The sequence below is a fragment of the Argentina silus genome (genome assembly GCF_951799395.1).
Source record: "Argentina silus genome assembly, chromosome: 5".
Classification (NCBI taxonomy): domain Eukaryota; kingdom Metazoa; phylum Chordata; class Actinopteri; order Argentiniformes; family Argentinidae; genus Argentina; species Argentina silus.
Window position 1 is genome coordinate 22,945,148 of NC_139659.1, and position 27,083 is coordinate 22,972,230.

Sequence of the window (27,083 nt, forward strand, 5' to 3'; positions counted from 1 at the left end):
AACGTGTAACAGTTCCTAAGCTTTCTCTCTTATCGCAAACATTTCTTCTTTGATTATCTAGAAGTATACTTCAACTTTAGCAGCTCTCTTGTATTTGGACATAGAAAGTGCTATCAAGTTGGGGTATGACTCTGGATTTAATGACCACAAATGCTTTAAAAGCCCAACAATTGTCTTTGGCAAGCATCATTATGGGATGGTAATACCAGCACAGCAACTCTAACAGAAGTATTGATCTGTTGTTTTTCAGTAAGTGCTTTTTGTTGGAGTAGCTGTCACTGTGGAATATACAACCAACATTCTTGTGTTCATTATTTTTTCATCAAAAATATTTCAACAGGGTCTGTTCACATAGCTTCACAATACAGTTACCTCACAGATTGGCATTCATTTCTATCCATTAAGTAAGTGCTACTCTTTGGGGTAGCAGTAACTGTGGATTTCACTCGGTGGTGATCATGTGCACCAAGAGACACCACAACATGGCATAGCAAATATTTTGAAATTCTGATGCTCATGGAAGACAAACTTAATTCAATCATGCTATTTTGAAATCCATTCCCATGTCTTTCTATCAAACCAAGACCCAGTTGAATTGGTGGCAGACAATTGTTCAGGCTTATGAATCTGAATTGTTAATTCAACATTAGCATGGTGATCAAAACTTTTGTAAAAGGGGGTCTAGCTGTTAACAACACAGCCATCAGTTTCTGTCCCAAGTCATTTAAAATGAACTCATCCCAGTTCAGAAATGCACTTCAGTTGCAGTCTTGGAGACCATTCAGCTTGGAAAAGAGCTCTTGGGAAAACTGGCAGCATGGGATAACCAGTAAGTGGCCAGGACAGGATCTGGAAATGCGGCATTCTCTTTACTTCACAATTGGTACCCTAACTTTAGCATTGACTTGATCTCATAATGCAGTAAGTGCTACATGTTGGGGTGGTTTTATGTGATTAATTCAACAACTACTTGCCAGTAGAGACTGTTTGCTGGTTGAAACAGACTAAGATTTCTTCAAAAGTAAGCACTACTTGATTCCTATTTTCATAAGTGATTCTGTTTGGGTTAATCTTAAAACGTGTAACAGTTCCTAAGCTTTCTCTCTTATCGCAAACATTTCTTCTTTGATTATCTAGAAGTATACTTCAACTTTAGCAGCTCTCTTGTATTTGGACATAGAAAGTGCTATCAAGTTGGGGTATGACTCTGGATTTAATGACCACAAATGCTTTAAAAGCCCAACAATTGCCTTTGGCAAGCATCATTATGGGATGGTAATACCAGCACAGCAACTCTAACAGAAGTATTGATCTGTTGTTTTTCAGTAAGTGCTTTTTGTTGGAGTAGCTGTCACTGTGGAATATACAACCAACATTCTTGTGTTCATTATTTTTTCATCAAAAATATTTCAACAGGGTCTGTTCACATAGCTTCACAATACAGTTACCTCACAGATTGGCATTCATTTCTATCCATTAAGTAAGTGCTACTCTTTGGGGTAGCAGTAACTGTGGATTTCACTCGGTGGTGATCATGTGCACCAAGAGACACCACAACATGGCATAGCAAATATTTTGAAATTCTGATGCTCATGGAAGACAAACTTAATTCAATCATGCTATTTTGAAATCCATTCCCATGTCTTTCTATCAAACCAAGACCCAGTTGAATTGGTGGCAGACAATTGTTCAGGCTTATGAATCTGAATTGTTAATTCAACATTAGCATGGTGATCAAACCTTTTGTAACAAGGGGTCTAACTGTTAACAACACAGCCATCAGTTTCTGTCCCAAGTCATTTAAAATGAACTCATCCCAGTTCAGAAATGCACTTCAGTTGGAGTCTTGGAGGCCATTCAGCTTGGAAAAGAGCTCCTGGGAAAACTGGCAGCATGGGATAACCAGTAAGTGGCCAGGACAGGATCTGGAAATGCGGCAATCTCTTTACTTCACAATTGGTACCCTAACCTTAGCATTGACTTGATCTCATAATGCAGTAAGTGCTACATGTTGGGGTAGTTTTATGTGATTAATTCAACAACTACTTGCCAGTAGAGACTGTTTGCTGGTTGAAACAGACTAAGATTTCTTCAAAAGTAAGCACTACTTGATTCCTATTTTCATAAGTGATTCTGTTTGGGTTAATCTTAAAACGTGTAACAGTTCCTAAGCTTTCTCTCTTATCGCAAACATTTCTTCTTTGATTATCTAGAAGTATACTTCAACTTTAGCAGCTCTCTTGTATTTGGACATAGAAAGTGCTATCAAGTTGGGGTATGACTCTGGATTTAATGACCACAAATGCTTTAAAAGCCCAACAATTGCCTTTGGCAAGCATCATTATGGGATGGTAATACCAGCACAGCAACTCTAACAGAAGTATTGATCTGTTGTTTTTCAGTAAGTGCTTTTTGTTGGAGTAGCTGTCACTGTGGAATATACAACCAACATTCTTGTGTTCATAATTTTTTCATCAAAAATATTTTAACAGGGTCTGTTCACATAGCTTCACAATACAGTTACCTCACAGATTGGCATTCATTTCTATCCATTAAGTAAGTGCTACTCTTTGGGGTAGCAGTAACTGTGGATTTCACTCGGTGGTGATCATGTGCACCAAGAGACACCACAACATGGCATAGAAAATATTTTGAAATTCTGATGCTCATGGAAGACAAACTTAATTCAATCATGCTATTTTGAAATCCATTCCCATGTCTTTCTATCAAACCAAGACCCAGTTGAATTGGTGGCAGACAATTGTTCAGGCTTATGAATCTGAATTGTTAATTCAACATTAGCATGGTGATCAAACCTTTTGTAACAAGGGGTCTAACTGTTAACAACACAGCCATCAGTTTCTGTCCCAAGTCATTTAAAATGAACTCATCCCAGTTCAGAAATGCACTTCAGTTGGAGTCTTGGAGGCCATTCAGCTTGGAAAAGAGCTCCTGGGAAAACTGGCAGCATGGGATAACCAGTAAGTGGCCAGGACAGGATCTGGAAATGCGGCAATCTCTTTACTTCACAATTGGTACCCTAACCTTAGCATTGACTTGATCTCATAATGCAGTAAGTGCTACATGTTGGGGTAGTTTTATGTGATGAATTCAACAACTACTTGCCAGTAGAGACTGTTTGCTGGTTGAAACAGACTAAGATTTCTTCAAAAGTAAGCACTACTTGATTCCTATTTTCATAAGTGATTCTGTTTGGGTTAATCTTAAAACGTGTAACAGTTCCTAAGCTTTCTCTCTTATCGCAAACATTTCTTCTTTGATTATCTAGAAGTATACTTCAACTTTAGCAGCTCTCTTGTATTTGGACATAGAAAGTGCTATCAAGTTGGGGTATGACTCTGGATTTAATGACCACAAATGCTTTAAAAGCCCAACAATTGCCTTTGGCAAGCATCATTATGGGATGGTAATACCAGCACAGCAACTCTAACAGAAGTATTGATCTGTTGTTTTTCAGTAAGTGCTTTTTGTTGGAGTAGCTGTCACTGTGGAATATACAACCAACATTCTTGTGTTCATAATTTTTTCATCAAAAATATTTCAACAGGGTCTGTTCACATAGCTTCACAATACAGTTACCTCACAGATTGGCATTCATTTCTATCCATTAAGTAAGTGCTACTCTTTGGGGTAGCAGTAACTGTGGATTTCACTCGGTGGTGATCATGTGCACCAAGAGACACCACAACATGGCATAGAAAATATTTTGAAATTCTGATGCTCATGGAAGACAAACTTAATTCAATCATGCTATTTTGAAATCCATTCCCATGTCTTTCTATCAAACCAAGACCCAGTTGAATTGGTGGCAGACAATTGTTCAGGCTTATGAATCTGAATTGTTAATTCAACATTAGCATGGTGATCAAACCTTTTGTAACAGGGGGTCTAGCTGTTAACAACACAGCCATCAGTTTCTGTCCCAAGTCATTTAAAATGAACTCATCCCAGTTCAGAAATGCACTTCAGTTGGAGTCTTGGAGGCCATTCAGCTTGGAAAAGAGCTCCTGGGAAAACTGGCAGCATGGGATAACCAGTAAGTGGCCAGGACAGGATCTGGAAATGCGGCAATCTCTTTACTTCACAATTGGTACCCTAACCTTAGCATTGACTTGATCTCATAATGCAGTAAGTGCTACATGTTGGGGTAGTTTTATGTGATTAATTCAACAACTACTTGCCAGTAGAGACTGTTTGCTGGTTGAAACAGACTAAGATTTCTTCAAAAGTAAGCACTACTTGATTCCTATTTTCATAAGTGATTCTGTTTGGGTTAATCTTAAAACGTGTAACAGTTCCTAAGCTTTCTCTCTTATCGCAAACATTTCTTCTTTGATTATCTAGAAGTATACTTCAACTTTAGCAGCTCTCTTGTATTTGGACATAGAAAGTGCTATCAAGTTGGGGTATGACTCTGGATTTAATGACCACAAATGCTTTAAAAGCCCAACAATTGCCTTTGGCAAGCATCATTATGGGATGGTAATACCAGCACAGCAACTCTAACAGAAGTATTGATCTGTTGTTTTTCAGTAAGTGCTTTTTGTTGGAGTAGCTGTCACTGTGGAATATACAACCAACATTCTTGTGTTCATTATTTTTTCATCAAAAATATTTCAACAGGGTCTGTTCACATAGCTTCACAATACAGTTACCTCACAGATTGGCATTCATTTCTATCCATTAAGTAAGTGCTACTCTTTGGGGTAGCAGTAACTGTGGATTTCACTCGGTGGTGATCATGTGCACCAAGAGACACCACAACATGGCATAGCAAATATTTTGAAATTCTGATGCTCATGGAAGACAAACTTAATTCAATCATGCTATTTTGAAATCCATTCCCATGTCTTTCTATCAAACCAAGACCCAGTTGAATTGGTGGCAGACAATTGTTCAGGCTTATGAATCTGAATTGTTAATTCAACATTAGCATGGTGATCAAACCTTTTGTAACAAGGGGTCTAACTGTTAACAACACAGCCATCAGTTTCTGTCCCAAGTCATTTAAAATGAACTCATCCCAGTTCAGAAATGCACTTCAGTTGGAGTCTTGGAGGCCATTCAGCTTGGAAAAGAGCTCCTGGGAAAACTGGCAGCATGGGATAACCAGTAAGTGGCCAGGACAGGATCTGGAAATGCGGCAATCTCTTTACTTCACAATTGGTACCCTAACCTTAGCATTGACTTGATCTCATAATGCAGTAAGTGCTACATGTTGGGGTAGTTTTATGTGATGAATTCAACAACTACTTGCCAGTAGAGACTGTTTGCTGGTTGAAACAGACTAAGATTTCTTCAAAAGTAAGCACTACTTGATTCCTATTTTCATAAGTGATTCTGTTTGGGTTAATCTTAAAACGTGTAACAGTTCCTAAGCTTTCTCTCTTATCGCAAACATTTCTTCTTTGATTATCTAGAAGTATACTTCAACTTTAGCAGCTCTCTTGTATTTGGACATAGAAAGTGCTATCAAGTTGGGGTATGACTCTGGATTTAATGACCACAAATGCTTTAAAAGCCCAACAATTGCCTTTGGCAAGCATCATTATGGGATGGTAATACCAGCACAGCAACTCTAACAGAAGTATTGATCTGTTGTTTTTCAGTAAGTGCTTTTTGTTGGAGTAGCTGTCACTGTGGAATATACAACCAACATTCTTGTGTTCATTATTTTTTCATCAAAAATATTTCAACAGGGTCTGTTCACATAGCTTCACAATACAGTTACCTCACAGATTGGCATTCATTTCTATCCATTAAGTAAGTGCTACTCTTTGGGGTAGCAGTAACTGTGGATTTCACTCGGTGGTGATCATGTGCACCAAGAGACACCACAACATGGCATAGCAAATATTTTGAAATTCTGATGCTCATGGAAGACAAACTTAATTCAATCTTGCTATTTTGAAATCCATTCCCATGTCTTTCTATCAAACCAAGACCCAGTTGAATTGGTGGCAGACAATTGTTCAGGCTTATGAATCTGAATTGTTAATTCAACATTAGCATGGTGATCAAAACTTTTGTAAAAGGGGGTCTAGCTGTTAACAACACAGCCATCAGTTTCTGTCCCAAGTCATTTAAAATGAACTCATCCCAGTTCAGAAATGCACTTCAGTTGCAGTCTTGGAGGCCATTCAGCTTGGAAAAGAGCTCTTGGGAAAACTGGCAGCATGGGATAACCAGTAAGTGGCCAGGACAGGATCTGGAAATGCGGCAATCTCTTTACTTCACAATTGGTACCCTAACTTTAGCATTGACTTGATCTCATAATGCAGTAAGTGCTACATGTTGGGGTAGTTTTATGTGATTAATTCAACAACTACTTGCCAGTAGAGACTGTTTGCTGGTTGAAACAGACTAAGATTTCTTCAAAAGTAAGCACTACTTGATTGCTATTTTCATAAGTGATTCTGTTTGGGTTAATCTTAAAACGTGTAACAGTTCCTAAGCTTTCTCTCTTATCGCAAACATTTCTTCTTTGATTATCTAGAAGTATACTTCAACTTTAGCAGCTCTCTTGTATTTGGACATAGAAAGTGCTATCAAGTTGGGGTATGACTCTGGATTTAATGACCACAAATGCTTTAAAAGCCCAACAATTGCCTTTGGCAAGCATCATTATGGGATGGTAATACCAGCACAGCAACTCTAACAGAAGTATTGATCCGTTGTTTTTCAGTAAGTGCTTTTTGTTGGAGTAGCTGTCACTGTGGAATATACAACCAACATTCTTGTGTTCATTATTTTTTCATCAAAAATATTTCAACAGGGTCTGTTCACATAGCTTCACAATACAGTTACCTCACAGATTGGCATTCATTTCTATCCATTAAGTAAGTGCTACTCTTTGGGGTAGCAGTAACTGTGGATTTCACTCGGTGGTGATCATGTGCACCAAGAGACACCACAACATGGCATAGAAAATATTTTGAAATTCTGATGCTCATGGAAGACAAACTTAATTCAATCATGCTATTTTGAAATCCATTCCCATGTCTTTCTATCAAACCAAGACCCAGTTGAATTGGTGGCAGACAATTGTTCAGGCTTATGAATCTGAATTGTTAATTCAACATTAGCATGGTGATCAAACCTTTTGTAACAGGGGGTCTAGCTGTTAACAACACAGCCATCAGTTTCTGTCCCAAGTCATTTAAAATGAACTCATCCCAGTTCAGAAATGCACTTCAGTTGGAGTCTTGGAGGCCATTCAGCTTGGAAAAGAGCTCCTGGGAAAACTGGCAGCATGGGATAACCAGTAAGTGGCCAGGACAGGATCTGGAAATGCGGCAATCTCTTTACTTCACAATTGGTACCCTAACCTTAGCATTGACTTGATCTCATAATGCAGTAAGTGCTACATGTTGGGGTAGTTTTATGTGATTAATTCAACAACTACTTGCCAGTAGAGACTGTTTGCTGGTTGAAACAGACTAAGATTTCTTCAAAAGTAAGCACTACTTGATTCCTATTTTCATAAGTGATTCTGTTTGGGTTAATCTTAAAACGTGTAACAGTTCCTAAGCTTTCTCTCTTATCGCAAACATTTCTTCTTTGATTATCTAGAAGTATACTTCAACTTTAGCAGCTCTCTTGTATTTGGACATAGAAAGTGCTATCAAGTTGGGGTATGACTCTGGATTTAATGACCACAAATGCTTTAAAAGCCCAACAATTGCCTTTGGCAAGCATCATTATGGGATGGTAATACCAGCACAGCAACTCTAACAGAAGTATTGATCTGTTGTTTTTCAGTAAGTGCTTTTTGTTGGAGTAGCTGTCACTGTGGAATATACAACCAACATTCTTGTGTTCATTATTTTTTCATCAAAAATATTTCAACAGGGTCTGTTCACATAGCTTCACAATACAGTTACCTCACAGATTGGCATTCATTTCTATCCATTAAGTAAGTGCTACTCTTTGGGGTAGCAGTAACTGTGGATTTCACTCGGTGGTGATCATGTGCACCAAGAGACACCACAACATGGCATAGCAAATATTTTGAAATTCTGATGCTCATGGAAGACAAACTTAATTCAATCATGCTATTTTGAAATCCATTCCCATGTCTTTCTATCAAACCAAGACCCAGTTGAATTGGTGGCAGACAATTGTTCAGGCTTATGAATCTGAATTGTTAATTCAACATTAGCATGGTGATCAAACCTTTTGTAACAAGGGGTCTAACTGTTAACAACACAGCCATCAGTTTCTGTCCCAAGTCCTTTAAAATGAACTCATCCCAGTTCAGAAATGCACTTCAGTTGGAGTCTTGGAGGCCATTCAGCTTGGAAAAGAGCTCCTGGGAAAACTGGCAGCATGGGATAACCAGTAAGTGGCCAGGACAGGATCTGGAAATGCGGCAATCTCTTTACTTCACAATTGGTACCCTAACCTTAGCATTGACTTGATCTCATAATGCAGTAAGTGCTACATGTTGGGGTAGTTTTATGTGATGAATTCAACAACTACTTGCCAGTAGAGACTGTTTGCTGGTTGAAACAGACTAAGATTTCTTCAAAAGTAAGCACTACTTGATTCCTATTTTCATAAGTGATTCTGTTTGGGTTAATCTTAAAACGTGTAACAGTTCCTAAGCTTTCTCTCTTATCGCAAACATTTCTTCTTTGATTATCTAGAAGTATACTTCAACTTTAGCAGCTCTCTTGTATTTGGACATAGAAAGTGCTATCAAGTTGGGGTATGACTCTGGATTTAATGACCACAAATGCTTTAAAAGCCCAACAATTGCCTTTGGCAAGCATCATTATGGGATGGTAATACCAGCACAGCAACTCTAACAGAAGTATTGATCTGTTGTTTTTCAGTAAGTGCTTTTTGTTGGAGTAGCTGTCACTGTGGAATATACAACCAACATTCTTGTGTTCATTATTTTTTCATCAAAAATATTTCAACAGGGTCTGTTCACATAGCTTCACAATACAGTTACCTCACAGATTGGCATTCATTTCTATCCATTAAGTAAGTGCTACTCTTTGGGGTAGCAGTAACTGTGGATTTCACTCGGTGGTGATCATGTGCACCAAGAGACACCACAACATGGCATAGCAAATATTTTGAAATTCTGATGCTCATGGAAGACAAACTTAATTCAATCTTGCTATTTTGAAATCCATTCCCATGTCTTTCTATCAAACCAAGACCCAGTTGAATTGGTGGCAGACAATTGTTCAGGCTTATGAATCTGAATTGTTAATTCAACATTAGCATGGTGATCAAAACTTTTGTAAAAGGGGGTCTAGCTGTTAACAACACAGCCATCAGTTTCTGTCCCAAGTCATTTAAAATGAACTCATCCCAGTTCAGAAATGCACTTCAGTTGCAGTCTTGGAGGCCATTCAGCTTGGAAAAGAGCTCTTGGGAAAACTGGCAGCATGGGATAACCAGTAAGTGGCCAGGACAGGATCTGGAAATGCGGCAATCTCTTTACTTCACAATTGGTACCCTAACTTTAGCATTGACTTGATCTCATAATGCAGTAAGTGCTACATGTTGGGGTAGTTTTATGTGATTAATTCAACAACTACTTGCCAGTAGAGACTGTTTGCTGGTTGAAACAGACTAAGATTTCTTCAAAAGTAAGCACTACTTGATTGCTATTTTCATAAGTGATTCTGTTTGGGTTAATCTTAAAACGTGTAACAGTTCCTAAACTTTCTCTCTTATCGCAAACATTTCTTCTTTGATTATCTAGAAGTATACTTCAACTTTAGCAGCTCTCTTGTATTTGGACATAGAAAGTGCTATCAAGTTGGGGTATGACTCTGGATTTAATGACCACAAATGCTTTAAAAGCCCAACAATTGCCTTTGGCAAGCATCATTATGGGATGGTAATACCAGCACAGCAACTCTAACAGAAGTATTGATCCGTTGTTTTTCAGTAAGTGCTTTTTGTTGGAGTAGCTGTCACTGTGGAATATACAACCAACATTCTTGTGTTCATTATTTTTTCATCAAAAATATTTCAACAGGGTCTGTTCACATAGCTTCACAATACAGTTACCTCACAGATTGGCATTCATTTCTATCCATTAAGTAAGTGCTACTCTTTGGGGTAGCAGTAACTGTGGATTTCACTCGGTGGTGATCATGTGCACCAAGAGACACCACAACATGGCATAGAAAATATTTTGAAATTCTGATGCTCATGGAAGACAAACTTAATTCAATCATGCTATTTTGAAATCCATTCCCATGTCTTTCTATCAAACCAAGACCCAGTTGAATTGGTGGCAGACAATTGTTCAGGCTTATGAATCTGAATTGTTAATTCAACATTAGCATGGTGATCAAACCTTTTGTAACAGGGGGTCTAGCTGTTAACAACACAGCCATCAGTTTCTGTCCCAAGTCATTTAAAATGAACTCATCCCAGTTCAGAAATGCACTTCAGTTGGAGTCTTGGAGGCCATTCAGCTTGGAAAAGAGCTCCTGGGAAAACTGGCAGCATGGGATAACCAGTAAGTGGCCAGGACAGGATCTGGAAATGCGGCAATCTCTTTACTTCACAATTGGTACCCTAACCTTAGCATTGACTTGATCTCATAATGCAGTAAGTGCTACATGTTGGGGTAGTTTTATGTGATTAATTCAACAACTACTTGCCAGTAGAGACTGTTTGCTGGTTGAAACAGACTAAGATTTCTTCAAAAGTAAGCACTACTTGATTCCTATTTTCATAAGTGATTCTGTTTGGGTTAATCTTAAAACGTGTAACAGTTCCTAAGCTTTCTCTCTTATCGCAAACATTTCTTCTTTGATTATCTAGAAGTATACTTCAACTTTAGCAGCTCTCTTGTATTTGGACATAGAAAGTGCTATCAAGTTGGGGTATGACTCTGGATTTAATGACCACAAATGCTTTAAAAGCCCAACAATTGCCTTTGGCAAGCATCATTATGGGATGGTAATACCAGCACAGCAACTCTAACAGAAGTATTGATCTGTTGTTTTTCAGTAAGTGCTTTTTGTTGGAGTAGCTGTCACTGTGGAATATACAACCAACATTCTTGTGTTCATAATTTTTTCATCAAAAATATTTCAACAGGGTCTGTTCACATAGCTTCACAATACAGTTACCTCACAGATTGGCATTCATTTCTATCCATTAAGTAAGTGCTACTCTTTGGGGTAGCAGTAACTGTGGATTTCACTCGGTGGTGATCATGTGCACCAAGAGACACCACAACATGGCATAGCAAATATTTTGAAATTCTGATGCTCATGGAAGACAAACTTAATTCAATCATGCTATTTTGAAATCCATTCCCATGTCTTTCTATCAAACCAAGACCCAGTTGAATTGGTGGCAGACAATTGTTCAGGCTTATGAATCTGAATTGTTAATTCAACATTAGCATGGTGATCAAACCTTTTGTAACAAGGGGTCTAACTGTTAACAACACAGCCATCAGTTTCTGTCCCAAGTCATTTAAAATGAACTCATCCCAGTTCAGAAATGCACTTCAGTTGGAGTCTTGGAGGCCATTCAGCTTGGAAAAGAGCTCCTGGGAAAACTGGCAGCATGGGATAACCAGTAAGTGGCCAGGACAGGATCTGGAAATGCGGCAATCTCTTTACTTCACAATTGGTACCCTAACCTTAGCATTGACTTGATCTCATAATGCAGTAAGTGCTACATGTTGGGGTAGTTTTATGTGATTAATTCAACAACTACTTGCCAGTAGAGACTGTTTGCTGGTTGAAACAGACTAAGATTTCTTCAAAAGTAAGCACTACTTGATTGCTATTTTCAAAAGTGATTCTGTTTGGGTTAATCTTAAAACGTGTAACAGTTCCTAAGCTTTCTCTCTTATCGCAAACATTTCTTCTTTGATTATCTAGAAGTATACTTCAACTTTAGCAGCTCTCTTGTATTTGGACATAGAAAGTGCTATCAAGTTGGGGTATGACTCTGGATTTAATGACCACAAATGCTTTAAAAGCCCAACAATTGCCTTTGGCAAGCATCATTATGGGATGGTAATACCAGCACAGCAACTCTAACAGAAGTATTGATCTGTTGTTTTTCAGTAAGTGCTTTTTGTTGGAGTAGCTGTCACTGTGGAATATACAACCAACATTCTTGTGTTCATAATTTTTTCATCAAAAATATTTTAACAGGGTCTGTTCACATAGCTTCACAATACAGTTACCTCACAGATTGGCATTCATTTCTATCCATTAAGTAAGTGCTACTCTTTGGGGTAGCAGTAACTGTGGATTTCACTCGGTGGTGATCATGTGCACCAAGAGACACCACAACATGGCATAGAAAATATTTTGAAATTCTGATGCTCATGGAAGACAAACTTAATTCAATCATGCTATTTTGAAATCCATTCCCATGTCTTTCTATCAAACCAAGACCCAGTTGAATTGGTGGCAGACAATTGTTCAGGCTTATGAATCTGAATTGTTAATTCAACATTAGCATGGTGATCAAACCTTTTGTAACAAGGGGTCTAACTGTTAACAACACAGCCATCAGTTTCTGTCCCAAGTCATTTAAAATGAACTCATCCCAGTTCAGAAATGCACTTCAGTTGGAGTCTTGGAGGCCATTCAGCTTGGAAAAGAGCTCCTGGGAAAACTGGCAGCATGGGATAACCAGTAAGTGGCCAGGACAGGATCTGGAAATGCGGCAATCTCTTTACTTCACAATTGGTACCCTAACCTTAGCATTGACTTGATCTCATAATGCAGTAAGTGCTACATGTTGGGGTAGTTTTATGTGATTAATTCAACAACTACTTGCCAGTAGAGACTGTTTGCTGGTTGAAACAGACTAAGATTTCTTCAAAAGTAAGCACTACTTGATTCCTATTTTCATAAGTGATTCTGTTTGGGTTAATCTTAAAACGTGTAACAGTTCCTAAGCTTTCTCTCTTATCGCAAACATTTCTTCTTTGATTATCTAGAAGTATACTTCAACTTTAGCAGCTCTCTTGTATTTGGACATAGAAAGTGCTATCAAGTTGGGGTATGACTCTGGATTTAATGACCACAAATGCTTTAAAAGCCCAACAATTGCCTTTGGCAAGCATCATTATGGGATGGTAATACCAGCACAGCAACTCTAACAGAAGTATTGATCTTTTGTTTTTCAGTAAGTGCTTTTTGTTGGAGTAGCTGTCACTGTGGAATATACAACCAACATTCTTGTGTTCATAATTTTTTCATCAAAAATATTTCAACAGGGTCTGTTCACATAGCTTCACAATACAGTTACCTCACAGATTGGCATTCATTTCTATCCATTAAGTAAGTGCTACTCTTTGGGGTAGCAGTAACTGTGGATTTCACTCGGTGGTGATCATGTGCACCAAGAGACACCACAACATGGCATAGAAAATATTTTGAAATTCTGATGCTCATGGAAGACAAACTTAATTCAATCATGCTATTTTGAAATCCATTCCCATGTCTTTCTATCAAACCAAGACCCAGTTGAATTGGTGGCAGACAATTGTTCAGGCTTATGAATCTGAATTGTTAATTCAACATTAGCATGGTGATCAAACCTTTTGTAACAAGGGGTCTAACTGTTAACAACACAGCCATCAGTTTCTGTCCCAAGTCATTTAAAATGAACTCATCCCAGTTCAGAAATGCACTTCAGTTGGAGTCTTGGAGGCCATTCAGCTTGGAAAAGAGCTCCTGGGAAAACTGGCAGCATGGGATAACCAGTAAGTGGCCAGGACAGGATCTGGAAATGCGGCAATCTCTTTACTTCACAATTGGTACCCTAACCTTAGCATTGACTTGATCTCATAATGCAGTAAGTGCTACATGTTGGGGTAGTTTTATGTGATTAATTCAACAACTACTTGCCAGTAGAGACTGTTTGCTGGTTGAAACAGACTAAGATTTCTTCAAAAGTAAGCACTACTTGATTGCTATTTTCAAAAGTGATTCTGTTTGGGTTAATCTTAAAACGTGTAACAGTTCCTAAGCTTTCTCTCTTATCGCAAACATTTCTTCTTTGATTATCTAGAAGTATACTTCAACTTTAGCAGCTCTCTTGTATTTGGACATAGAAAGTGCTATCAAGTTGGGGTATGACTCTGGATTTAATGACCACAAATGCTTTAAAAGCCCAACAATTGCCTTTGGCAAGCATCATTATGGGATGGTAATACCAGCACAGCAACTCTAACAGAAGTATTGATCTGTTGTTTTTCAGTAAGTGCTTTTTGTTGGAGTAGCTGTCACTGTGGAATATACAACCAACATTCTTGTGTTCATAATTTTTTCATCAAAAATATTTTAACAGGGTCTGTTCACATAGCTTCACAATACAGTTACCTCACAGATTGGCATTCATTTCTATCCATTAAGTAAGTGCTACTCTTTGGGGTAGCAGTAACTGTGGATTTCACTCGGTGGTGATCATGTGCACCAAGAGACACCACAACATGGCATAGAAAATATTTTGAAATTCTGATGCTCATGGAAGACAAACTTAATTCAATCATGCTATTTTGAAATCCATTCCCATGTCTTTCTATCAAACCAAGACCCAGTTGAATTGGTGGCAGACAATTGTTCAGGCTTATGAATCTGAATTGTTAATTCAACATTAGCATGGTGATCAAACCTTTTGTAACAAGGGGTCTAACTGTTAACAACACAGCCATCAGTTTCTGTCCCAAGTCATTTAAAATGAACTCATCCCAGTTCAGAAATGCACTTCAGTTGGAGTCTTGGAGGCCATTCAGCTTGGAAAAGAGCTCCTGGGAAAACTGGCAGCATGGGATAACCAGTAAGTGGCCAGGACAGGATCTGGAAATGCGGCAATCTCTTTACTTCACAATTGGTACCCTAACCTTAGCATTGACTTGATCTCATAATGCAGTAAGTGCTACATGTTGGGGTAGTTTTATGTGATGAATTCAACAACTACTTGCCAGTAGAGACTGTTTGCTGGTTGAAACAGACTAAGATTTCTTCAAAAGTAAGCACTACTTGATTCCTATTTTCATAAGTGATTCTGTTTGGGTTAATCTTAAAACGTGTAACAGTTCCTAAGCTTTCTCTCTTATCGCAAACATTTCTTCTTTGATTATCTAGAAGTATACTTCAACTTTAGCAGCTCTCTTGTATTTGGACATAGAAAGTGCTATCAAGTTGGGGTATGACTCTGGATTTAATGACCACAAATGCTTTAAAAGCCCAACAATTGCCTTTGGCAAGCATCATTATGGGATGGTAATACCAGCACAGCAACTCTAACAGAAGTATTGATCTGTTGTTTTTCAGTAAGTGCTTTTTGTTGGAGTAGCTGTCACTGTGGAATATACAACCAACATTCTTGTGTTCATAATTTTTTCATCAAAAATATTTCAACAGGGTCTGTTCACATAGCTTCACAATACAGTTACCTCACAGATTGGCATTCATTTCTATCCATTAAGTAAGTGCTACTCTTTGGGGTAGCAGTAACTGTGGATTTCACTCGGTGGTGATCATGTGCACCAAGAGACACCACAACATGGCATAGAAAATATTTTGAAATTCTGATGCTCATGGAAGACAAACTTAATTCAATCATGCTATTTTGAAATCCATTCCCATGTCTTTCTATCAAACCAAGACCCAGTTGAATTGGTGGCAGACAATTGTTCAGGCTTATGAATCTGAATTGTTAATTCAACATTAGCATGGTGATCAAACCTTTTGTAACAGGGGGTCTAGCTGTTAACAACACAGCCATCAGTTTCTGTCCCAAGTCATTTAAAATGAACTCATCCCAGTTCAGAAATGCACTTCAGTTGGAGTCTTGGAGGCCATTCAGCTTGGAAAAGAGCTCCTGGGAAAACTGGCAGCATGGGATAACCAGTAAGTGGCCAGGACAGGATCTGGAAATGCGGCAATCTCTTTACTTCACAATTGGTACCCTAACCTTAGCATTGACTTGATCTCATAATGCAGTAAGTGCTACATGTTGGGGTAGTTTTATGTGATTAATTCAACAACTACTTGCCAGTAGAGACTGTTTGCTGGTTGAAACAGACTAAGATTTCTTCAAAAGTAAGCACTACTTGATTCCTATTTTCATAAGTGATTCTGTTTGGGTTAATCTTAAAACGTGTAACAGTTCCTAAGCTTTCTCTCTTATCGCAAACATTTCTTCTTTGATTATCTAGAAGTATACTTCAACTTTAGCAGCTCTCTTGTATTTGGACATAGAAAGTGCTATCAAGTTGGGGTATGACTCTGGATTTAATGACCACAAATGCTTTAAAAGCCCAACAATTGCCTTTGGCAAGCATCATTATGGGATGGTAATACCAGCACAGCAACTCTAACAGAAGTATTGATCTGTTGTTTTTCAGTAAGTGCTTTTTGTTGGAGTAGCTGTCACTGTGGAATATACAACCAACATTCTTGTGTTCATTATTTTTTCATCAAAAATATTTCAACAGGGTCTGTTCACATAGCTTCACAATACAGTTACCTCACAGATTGGCATTCATTTCTATCCATTAAGTAAGTGCTACTCTTTGGGGTAGCAGTAACTGTGGATTTCACTCGGTGGTGATCATGTGCACCAAGAGACACCACAACATGGCATAGCAAATATTTTGAAATTCTGATGCTCATGGAAGACAAACTTAATTCAATCATGCTATTTTGAAATCCATTCCCATGTCTTTCTATCAAACCAAGACCCAGTTGAATTGGTGGCAGACAATTGTTCAGGCTTATGAATCTGAATTGTTAATTCAACATTAGCATGGTGATCAAACCTTTTGTAACAAGGGGTCTAACTGTTAACAACACAGCCATCAGTTTCTGTCCCAAGTCATTTAAAATGAACTCATCCCAGTTCAGAAATGCACTTCAGTTGGAGTCTTGGAGGCCATTCAGCTTGGAAAAGAGCTCCTGGGAAAACTGGCAGCATGGGATAACCAGTAAGTGGCCAGGACAGGATCTGGAAATGCGGCAATCTCTTTACTTCACAATTGGTACCCTAACCTTAGCATTGACTTGATCTCATAATGCAGTAAGTGCTACATGTTGGGGTAGTTTTATGTGATGAATTCAACAACTACTTGCCAGTAGAGACTGTTTGCTGGTTGAAACAGACTAAGATTTCTTCAAAAGTAAGCACTACTTGATTCCTATTTTCATAAGTGATTCTGTTTGGGTTAATCTTAAAACGTGTAACAGTTCCTAAGCTTTCTCTCTTATCGCAAACATTTCTTCTTTGATTATCTAGAAGTATACTTCAACTTTAGCAGCTCTCTTGTATTTGGACATAGAAAGTGCTATCAAGTTGGGGTATGACTCTGGATTTAATGACCACAAATGCTTTAAAAGCCCAACAATTGCCTTTGGCAAGCATCATTATGGGATGGTAATACCAGCACAGCAACTCTAACAGAAGTATTGATCTGTTGTTTTTCAGTAAGTGCTTTTTGTTGGAGTAGCTGTCACTGTGGAATATACAACCAACATTCTTGTGTTCATTATTTTTTCATCAAAAATATTTCAACAGGGTCTGTTCACATAGCTTCACAATACAGTTACCTCACAGATTGGCATTCATTTCTATCCATTAAGTAAGTGCTACTCTTTGGGGTAGCAGTAACTGTGGATTTCACTCGGTGGTGATCATGTGCACCAAGAGACACCACAACATGGCATAGCAAATATTTTGAAATTCTGATGCTCATGGAAGACAAACTTAATTCAATCTTGCTATTTTGAAATCCATTCCCATGTCTTTCTATCAAACCAAGACCCAGTTGAATTGGTGGCAGACAATTGTTCAGGCTTATGAATCTGAATTGTTAATTCAACATTAGCATGGTGATCAAAACTTTTGTAACAAGGGGTCTAACTGTTAACAACACAGCCATCAGTTTCTGTCCCAAGTCATTTAAAATGAACTCATCCCAGTTCAGAAATGCACTTCAGTTGGAGTCTTGGAGGCCATTCAGCTTGGAAAAGAGCTCCTGGGAAAACTGGCAGCATGTGATAACCAGTAAGTGGCCAGGACAGGATCTGGAAATGCGGCAATCTCTTTACTTCACAATTGGTACCCTAACCTTAGCATTGACTTGATCTCATAATGCAGTAAGTGCTACATGTTGGGGTAGTTTTATGTGATTAATTCAACAACTACTTGCCAGTAGAGACTGTTTGCTGGTTGAAACAGACTAAGATTTCTTCAAAAGTAAGCACTACTTGATTCCTATTTTCATAAGTGATTCTGTTTGGGTTAATCTTAAAACGTGTAACAGTTCCTAAGCTTTCTCTCTTATCGCAAACATTTCTTCTTTGATTATCTAGAAGTATACTTCAACTTTAGCAGCTCTCTTGTATTTGGACATAGAAAGTGCTATCAAGTTGTGGTATGACTCTGGATTTAATGACCACAAATGCTTTAAAAGCCCAACAATTGCCTTTGGCAAGCATCATTATGGGATGGTAATACCAGCACAGCAACTCTAACAGAAGTATTGATCTGTTGTTTTTCAGTAAGTGCTTTTTGTTGGAGTAGCTGTCACTGTGGAATATACAACCAACATTCTTGTGTTCATAATTTTTTCATCAAAAATATTTCAACAGGGTCTGTTCACATAGCTTCACAATACAGTTACCTCACAGATTGGCATTCATTTCTATCCATTAAGTAAGTGCTACTCTTTGGGGTAGCAGTAACTGTGGATTTCACTCGGTGGTGATCATGTGCACCAAGAGACACCACAACATGGCATAGCAAATATTTTGAAATTCTGATGCTCATGGAAGACAAACTTAATTCAATCATGCTATTTTGAAATCCATTCCCATGTCTTTCTATCAAACCAAGACCCAGTTGAATTGGTGGCAGACAATTGTTCAGGCTTATGAATCTGAATTGTTAATTCAACATTAGCATGGTGATCAAACCTTTTGTAACAAGGGGTCTAACTGTTAACAACACAGCCATCAGTTTCTGTCCCAAGTCATTTAAAATGAACTCATCCCAGTTCAGAAATGCACTTCAGTTGGAGTCTTGGAGGCCATTCAGCTTGGAAAAGAGCTCCTGGGAAAACTGGCAGCATGGGATAACCAGTAAGTGGCCAGGACAGGATCTGGAAATGCGGCAATCTCTTTACTTCACAATTGGTACCCTAACCTTAGCATTGACTTGATCTCATAATGCAGTAAGTGCTACATGTTGGGGTAGTTTTATGTGATTAATTCAACAACTACTTGCCAGTAGAGACTGTTTGCTGGTTGAAACAGACTAAGATTTCTTCAAAAGTAAGCACTACTTGATTGCTATTTTCAAAAGTGATTCTGTTTGGGTTAATCTTAAAACGTGTAACAGTTCCTAAGCTTTCTCTCTTATCGCAAACATTTCTTCTTTGATTATCTAGAAGTATACTTCAACTTTAGCAGCTCTCTTGTATTTGGACATAGAAAGTGCTATCAAGTTGGGGTATGACTCTGGATTTAATGACCACAAATGCTTTAAAAGCCCAACAATTGCCTTTGGCAAGCATCATTATGGGATGGTAATACCAGCACAGCAACTCTAACAGAAGTATTGATCTGTTGTTTTTCAGTAAGTGCTTTTTGTTGGAGTAGCTGTCACTGTGGAATATACAACCAACATTCTTGTGTTCATTATTTTTTCATCAAAGATATTTCAACAGGGTCTGTTCACATAGCTTCACAATACAGTTACCTCACAGATTGGCATTCATTTCTATCCATTAAGTAAGTGCTACTCTTTGGGGTAGCAGTAACTGTGGATTTCACTCGGTGGTGATCATGTGCACCAAGAGACACCACAACATGGCATAGCAAATATTTTGAAATTCTGATGCTCATGGAAGACAAACTTAATTCAATCATGCTATTTTGAAATCCATTCCCATGTCTTTCTATCAAACCAAGACCCAGTTGAATTGGTGGCAGACAATTGTTCAGGCTTATGAATCTGAATTGTTAATTCAACATTAGCATGGTGATCAAACCTTTTGTAACAAGGGGTCTAGCTGTTAACAACACAGCCATCAGTTTCTGTCCCAAGTCATTTAAAATGAACTCATCCCAGTTCAGAAATGCACTTCAGTTGGAGTCTTGGAGGCCATTCAGCTTGGAAAAGAGCTCCTGGGAAAACTGGCAGCATGGGATAACCAGTAAGTGGCCAGGACAGGATCTGGAAATGCGGCAATCTCTTTACTTCACAATTGGTACCCTAACCTTAGCATTGACTTGATCTCATAATGCAGTAAGTGCTACATGTTGGGGTAGTTTTATGTGATTAATTCAACAACTACTTGCCAGTAGAGACTGTTTGCTGGTTGAAACAGACTAAGATTTCTTCAAAAATAAGCACTACTTGATTGCTATTTTCATAAGTGATTCTGTTTGGGTTAATCTTAAAACGTGTAACAGTTCCTAAGCTTTCTCTCTTATCGCAAACATTTCTTCTTTGATTATCTAGAAGTATACTTCAACTTTAGCAGCTCTCTTGTATTTGGACATAGAAAGTGCTATCAAGTTGTGGTATGACTCTGGATTTAATGACCACAAATGCTTTAAAAGCCCAACAATTGTCTTTGGCAAGCATCATTATGGGATGGTAATACCAGCACAGCAACTCTAACAGAAGTATTGATCTGTTGTTTTTCAGTAAGTGCTTTTTGTTGGAGTAGCTGTCACTGTGGAATATACAACCAACATTCTTGTGTTCATAATTTTTTCATCAAAAATATTTCAACAGGGTCTGTTCACATAGCTTCACAATACAGTTACCTCACAGATTGGCATTCATTTCTATCCATTAAGTAAGTGCTACTCTTTGGGGTAGCAGTAACTGTGGATTTCACTCGGTGGTGATCATGTGCACCAAGAGACACCACAACATGGCATAGCAAATATTTTGAAATTCTGATGCTCATGGAAGACAAACTTAATTCAATCATGCTATTTTGAAATCCATTCCCATGTCTTTCTATCAAACCAAGACCCAGTTGAATTGGTGGCAGACAATTGTTCAGGCTTATGAATCTGAATTGTTAATTCAACATTAGCATGGTGATCAAAACTTTTGTAAAAGGGGGTCTAGCTGTTAACAACACAGCCATCAGTTTCTGTCCCAAGTCATTTAAAATGAACTCATCCCAGTTCAGAAATGCACTTCAGTTGCAGTCTTGGAGGCCATTCAGCTTGGAAAAGAGCTCTTGGGAAAACTGGCAGCATGGGATAACCAGTAAGTGGCCAGGACAGGATCTGGAAATGCGGCAATCTCTTTACTTCACAATTGGTACCCTAACCTTAGCATTGACTTGATCTCATAATGCAGTAAGTGCTACATGTTGGGGTAGTTTTATGTGATGAATTCAACAACTACTTGCCAGTAGAGACTGTTTGCTGGTTGAAACAGACTAAGATTTCTTCAAAAGTAAGCACTACTTGATTCCTATTTTCATAAGTGATTCTGTTTGGGTTAATCTTAAAACGTGTAACAGTTCCTAAGCTTTCTCTCTTATCGCAAACATTTCTTCTTTGATTATCTAGAAGTATACTTCAACTTTAGCAGCTCTCTTGTATTTGGACATAGAAAGTGCTATCAAGTTGGGGTATGACTCTGGATTTAATGACCACAAATGCTTTAAAAGCCCAACAATTGCCTTTGGCAAGCATCATTATGGGATGGTAATACCAGCACAGCAACTCTAACAGAAGTATTGATCTGTTGTTTTTCAGTAAGTGCTTTTTGTTGGAGTAGCTGTCACTGTGGAATATACAACCAACATTCTTGTGTTCATTATTTTTTCATCAAAAATATTTCAACAGGGTCTGTTCACATAGCTTCACAATACAGTTACCTCACAGATTGGCATTCATTTCTATCCATTAAGTAAGTGCTACTCTTTGGGGTAGCAGTAACTGTGGATTTCACTCGGTGGTGATCATGTGCACCAAGAGACACCACAACATGGCATAGCAAATATTTTGAAATTCTGATGCTCATGGAAGACAAACTTAATTCAATCTTGCTATTTTGAAATCCATTCCCATGTCTTTCTATCAAACCAAGACCCAGTTGAATTGGTGGCAGACAATTGTTCAGGCTTATGAATCTGAATTGTTAATTCAACATTAGCATGGTGATCAAAACTTTTGTAAAAGGGGGTCTAGCTGTTAACAACACAGCCATCAGTTTCTGTCCCAAGTCATTTAAAATGAACTCATCCCAGTTCAGAAATGCACTTCAGTTGCAGTCTTGGAGGCCATTCAGCTTGGAAAAGAGCTCTTGGGAAAACTGGCAGCATGGGATAACCAGTAAGTGGCCAGGACAGGATCTGGAAATGCGGCAATCTCTTTACTTCACAATTGGTACCCTAACTTTAGCATTGACTTGATCTCATAATGCAGTAAGTGCTACATGTTGGGGTAGTTTTATGTGATTAATTCAACAACTACTTGCCAGTAGAGACTGTTTGCTGGTTGAAACAGACTAAGATTTCTTCAAAAGTAAGCACTACTTGATTGCTATTTTCATAAGTGATTCTGTTTGGGTTAATCTTAAAACGTGTAACAGTTCCTAAGCTTTCTCTCTTATCGCAAACATTTCTTCTTTGATTATCTAGAAGTATACTTCAACTTTAGCAGCTCTCTTGTATTTGGACATAGAAAGTGCTATCAAGTTGGGGTATGACTCTGGATTTAATGACCACAAATGCTTTAAAAGCCCAACAATTGCCTTTGGCAAGCATCATTATGGGATGGTAATACCAGCACAGCAACTCTAACAGAAGTATTGATCCGTTGTTTTTCAGTAAGTGCTTTTTGTTGGAGTAGCTGTCACTGTGGAATATACAACCAACATTCTTGTGTTCATTATTTTTTCATCAAAAATATTTCAACAGGGTCTGTTCACATAGCTTCACAATACAGTTACCTCACAGATTGGCATTCATTTCTATCCATTAAGTAAGTGCTACTCTTTGGGGTAGCAGTAACTGTGGATTTCACTCGGTGGTGATCATGTGCACCAAGAGACACCACAACATAGCATAGCAAATATTTTGAAATTCTGATGCTCATGGAAGACAAACTTAATTCAATCATGCTATTTTGAAATCCATTCCCATGTCTTTCTATCAAACCAAGACCCAGTTGAATTGGTGGCAGACAATTGTTCAGGCTTATGAATCTGAATTGTTAATTCAACATTAGCATGGTGATCAAACCTTTTGTAACAAGGGGTCTAACTGTTAACAACACAGCCATCAGTTTCTGTCCCAAGTCATTTAAAATGAACTCATCCCAGTTCAGAAATGCACTTCAGTTGGAGTCTTGGAGGCCATTCAGCTTGGAAAAGAGCTCCTGGGAAAACTGGCAGCATGGGATAACCAGTAAGTGGCCAGGACAGGATCTGGAAATGCGGCAATCTCTTTACTTCACAATTGGTACCCTAACCTTAGCATTGACTTGATCTCATAATGCAGTAAGTGCTACATGTTGGGGTAGTTTTATGTGATTAATTCAACAACTACTTGCCAGTAGAGACTGTTTGCTGGTTGAAACAGACTAAGATTTCTTCAAAAATAAGCACTACTTGATTGCTATTTTCATAAGTGATTCTGTTTGGGTTAATCTTAAAACGTGTAACAGTTCCTAAGCTTTCTCTCTTATCGCAAACATTTCTTCTTTGATTATCTAGAAGTATACTTCAACTTTAGCAGCTCTCTTGTATTTGGACATAGAAAGTGCTATCAAGTTGTGGTATGACTCTGGATTTAATGACCACAAATGCTTTAAAAGCCCAACAATTGTCTTTGGCAAGCATCATTATGGGATGGTAATACCAGCACAGCAACTCTAACAGAAGTATTGATCTGTTGTTTTTCAGTAAGTGCTTTTTGTTGGAGTAGCTGTCACTGTGGAATATACAACCAACATTCTTGTGTTCATTATTTTTTCATCAAAAATATTTCAACAGGGTCTGTTCACATAGCTTCACAATACAGTTACCTCACAGATTGGCATTCATTTCTATCCATTAAGTAAGTGCTACTCTTTGGGGTAGCAGTAACTGTGGATTTCACTCGGTGGTGATCATGTGCACCAAGAGACACCACAACATGGCATAGCAAATATTTTGAAATTCTGATGCTCATGGAAGACAAACTTAATTCAATCATGCTATTTTGAAATCCATTCCCATGTCTTTCTATCAAACCAAGACCCAGTTGAATTGGTGGCAGACAATTGTTCAGGCTTATGAATCTGAATTGTTAATTCAACATTAGCATGGTGATCAAACCTTTTGTAACAGGGGGTCTAGCTGTTAACAACACAGCCATCAGTTTCTGTCCCAAGTCATTTAAAATGAACTCATCCCAGTTCAGAAATGCACTTCAGTTGGAGTCTTGGAGGCCATTCAGCTTGGAAAAGAGCTCTTGGGAAAACTGGCAGCATGGGATAACCAGTAAGTGGCCAGGACAGGATCTGGAAATGCGGCAATCTCTTTACTTCACAATTGGTACCCTAACTTTAGCATTGACTTGATCTCATAATGCAGTAAGTGCTACATGTTGGGGTAGTTTTATGTGATTAATTCAACAACTACTTGCCAGTAGAGACTGTTTGCTGGTTGAAACAGACTAAGATTTCTTCAAAAGTATTGTCGTTTTGAAAAATTACCATTGTCACCTGCACAGGAATGCCATGCGGCCAACATTGAAGAAATGTGCTTCTCAAATCTGTCATTAACACTGTTTTCAACACGCTTTTTTCATTGCATTGCCATATAATCAATTGGTCATTGATGCGTCACGAATAACGACAATGCGTCGAAAATTAAAGAAATATAAACATGAATTATGTTATTACTGTCTAAGCATCGCAAAGCTGTATGCGTAAAGGCGTCTGACGTCACAGTGGCTTGCCTGAAACAAAGGAATTAGAGAAACATGTGCTTACAGGGGCGTCGAACCGGCTTCTCCCGCTGATGGAGCAAAGTTGCTACAGTGAGAAAGACAAGCTCCGCGCTCATGGGCAATTTATATGGGGCAACTGTGCTGCGAGAATCTAAGCAGTCGTCGTGCATGGATAAAATGCAATGTTTCAAACAGATCTGATGAATTCACCTACTTTGAAAAAGTGTGCGTTAGGGAGTTCTTTTGACACAAAGCGAAAATCTACAGTCAAGCGTCAATCAGCAGACAGCCGTGTGTTCTTTAGTCATGAGCCTGTTGTCAAAACGGCAGAAAAAAATGGTCACAAACGAAATATTGTTTCTACACTTAAAATGAACAAAGAAAAAATGAGCTAGCCTGATATAAGTCATGTTCATGACGATGCAAATGTAACGAGATTTCGAACTGTTCTGTTGCACACGTTGGGACTCATTTGCCATGACGGGAATCGAACCCGGGCCGCCCTGCGTTACAAGGCAGATTCCTATCTGCTAGACCATTTGGGAAGACTTGATATGTACACCCTAAGATATCTAAGTGTCATTTCGATGAGGTCTGTAGCAGAGGCCATAGAGCACACCAAACAGGAAATAAAAGATGGCTCGATCAAGGGCTAAAAGAGTGGATCGTGGTGGGATAAAAACAGAACAGATTAATAAAAGCAGAGGTAAAATCACAGATTTAATGATTAAAACCTTGCCTTCAAGGGTCAGTCTTCTCAGTCCCCAGTAACCCAGTCGCTGTCTAACTTTCCCTAAAACGTCCTGCCAGTTCCCTTTCCCTCCCACCTACTGCATTTCTCCCCTTCTTCTATATCCCTTTCTTTACTTCTTACAATGACACCTTTGCTCTTTATTTCCGCTAAAACTGACATGTCTTTCTTCACTCCCTTTATTTCATCGTTAAAATCAAGACCCTGTTGAGTTAAATTAAAATACCTTTGAAGTCTTTTTTGCAGTCCCAACATGCGTCTGTTCTCCCTATCTTTCCTATGCTTACCTATCTTCCTAAAAAAGTTCCTAGTCCGGTCCTTCACCATCTCCCACCAGTGTGCTCGTGTCTCAAAACAGTCTTGAAGGGTCTGCCATTCGCTGAACTGCTCCCTGTACTCCCTCACAACCTCTTTGTCTTCTAGGAGGGAGCAGTTCAGTTTCCACAGACCTCTTCCTACAGTCACACCCGAAGATAGTGGCAGGGTGCATGTAAGCATAGCGTGGTCGGAAAAGAAAACAGGGGCTAATGTGGCATCGGTTGGCGGGCAGTCCCGGGTAAAAACGTAGTCGATGCGAGAGGCTTTGGTGCCGTCACCACTGAACCAGGTGAAGCCCTCCTCTCTTGGATGCACGTTTTTAAAACAGTCGGTTAGCTTAAAATCCCTACATAAACTCTGCAATAAAACCGACGTCTTGTCTACCTTAAAACCTTCGCCTGCCCCTTTCCTATCTTTCCTAGATAAAACACAGTTAAAATCCCCTCCTACTACTAGGGGAGCCCTACCTAGCATGTGGGACTGCAAGTCCTGTAAAAGGTCAAACCTGTCGTTTTTGTCATTAAAACCATACACGTTAAGTACATTAAAATCTTTTCCTAAAAATGTCAAATGTGCTAAAAGTGCCCGACCGTCAGTCACCACCGTGCTGCCCTTCACCAGCACCTGAGGGTTTTTGATAAGAATGGCCACTCCATCGGAGCGGTTGTTGTTGGAACCGCTCCAGATGGAGGGTCCGTGGGTCCACCTCCTCTCCCAGTCCTGGTATGACTCCAAAAACGGCAAGGCGCATTCCTGCAACAAAAACACATCTGACGTGCATGTACTTAAAAATGTTAAAACGGTTTGGGCCCTCACAGCCGTCCTTACACTTCGAACATTTAGGGTGGAGACTGTGAAGGCCATTAAAAGAATGATAAAAACAACAGGTTAAACATTAAAAACAACAGGGTAAAACATTAAAATCCTTGAAAGCTACACATTACAATTCTTGTGATATCGGCTCTTCCTTCACTGCACTGGGCAGTGAAGGGTTTGGAGCCATATCTTTCCTAGGAGCTTTCTCTCTAGGAGTTGATGTTAGCCTTAAGTTTAAAAAGGAAG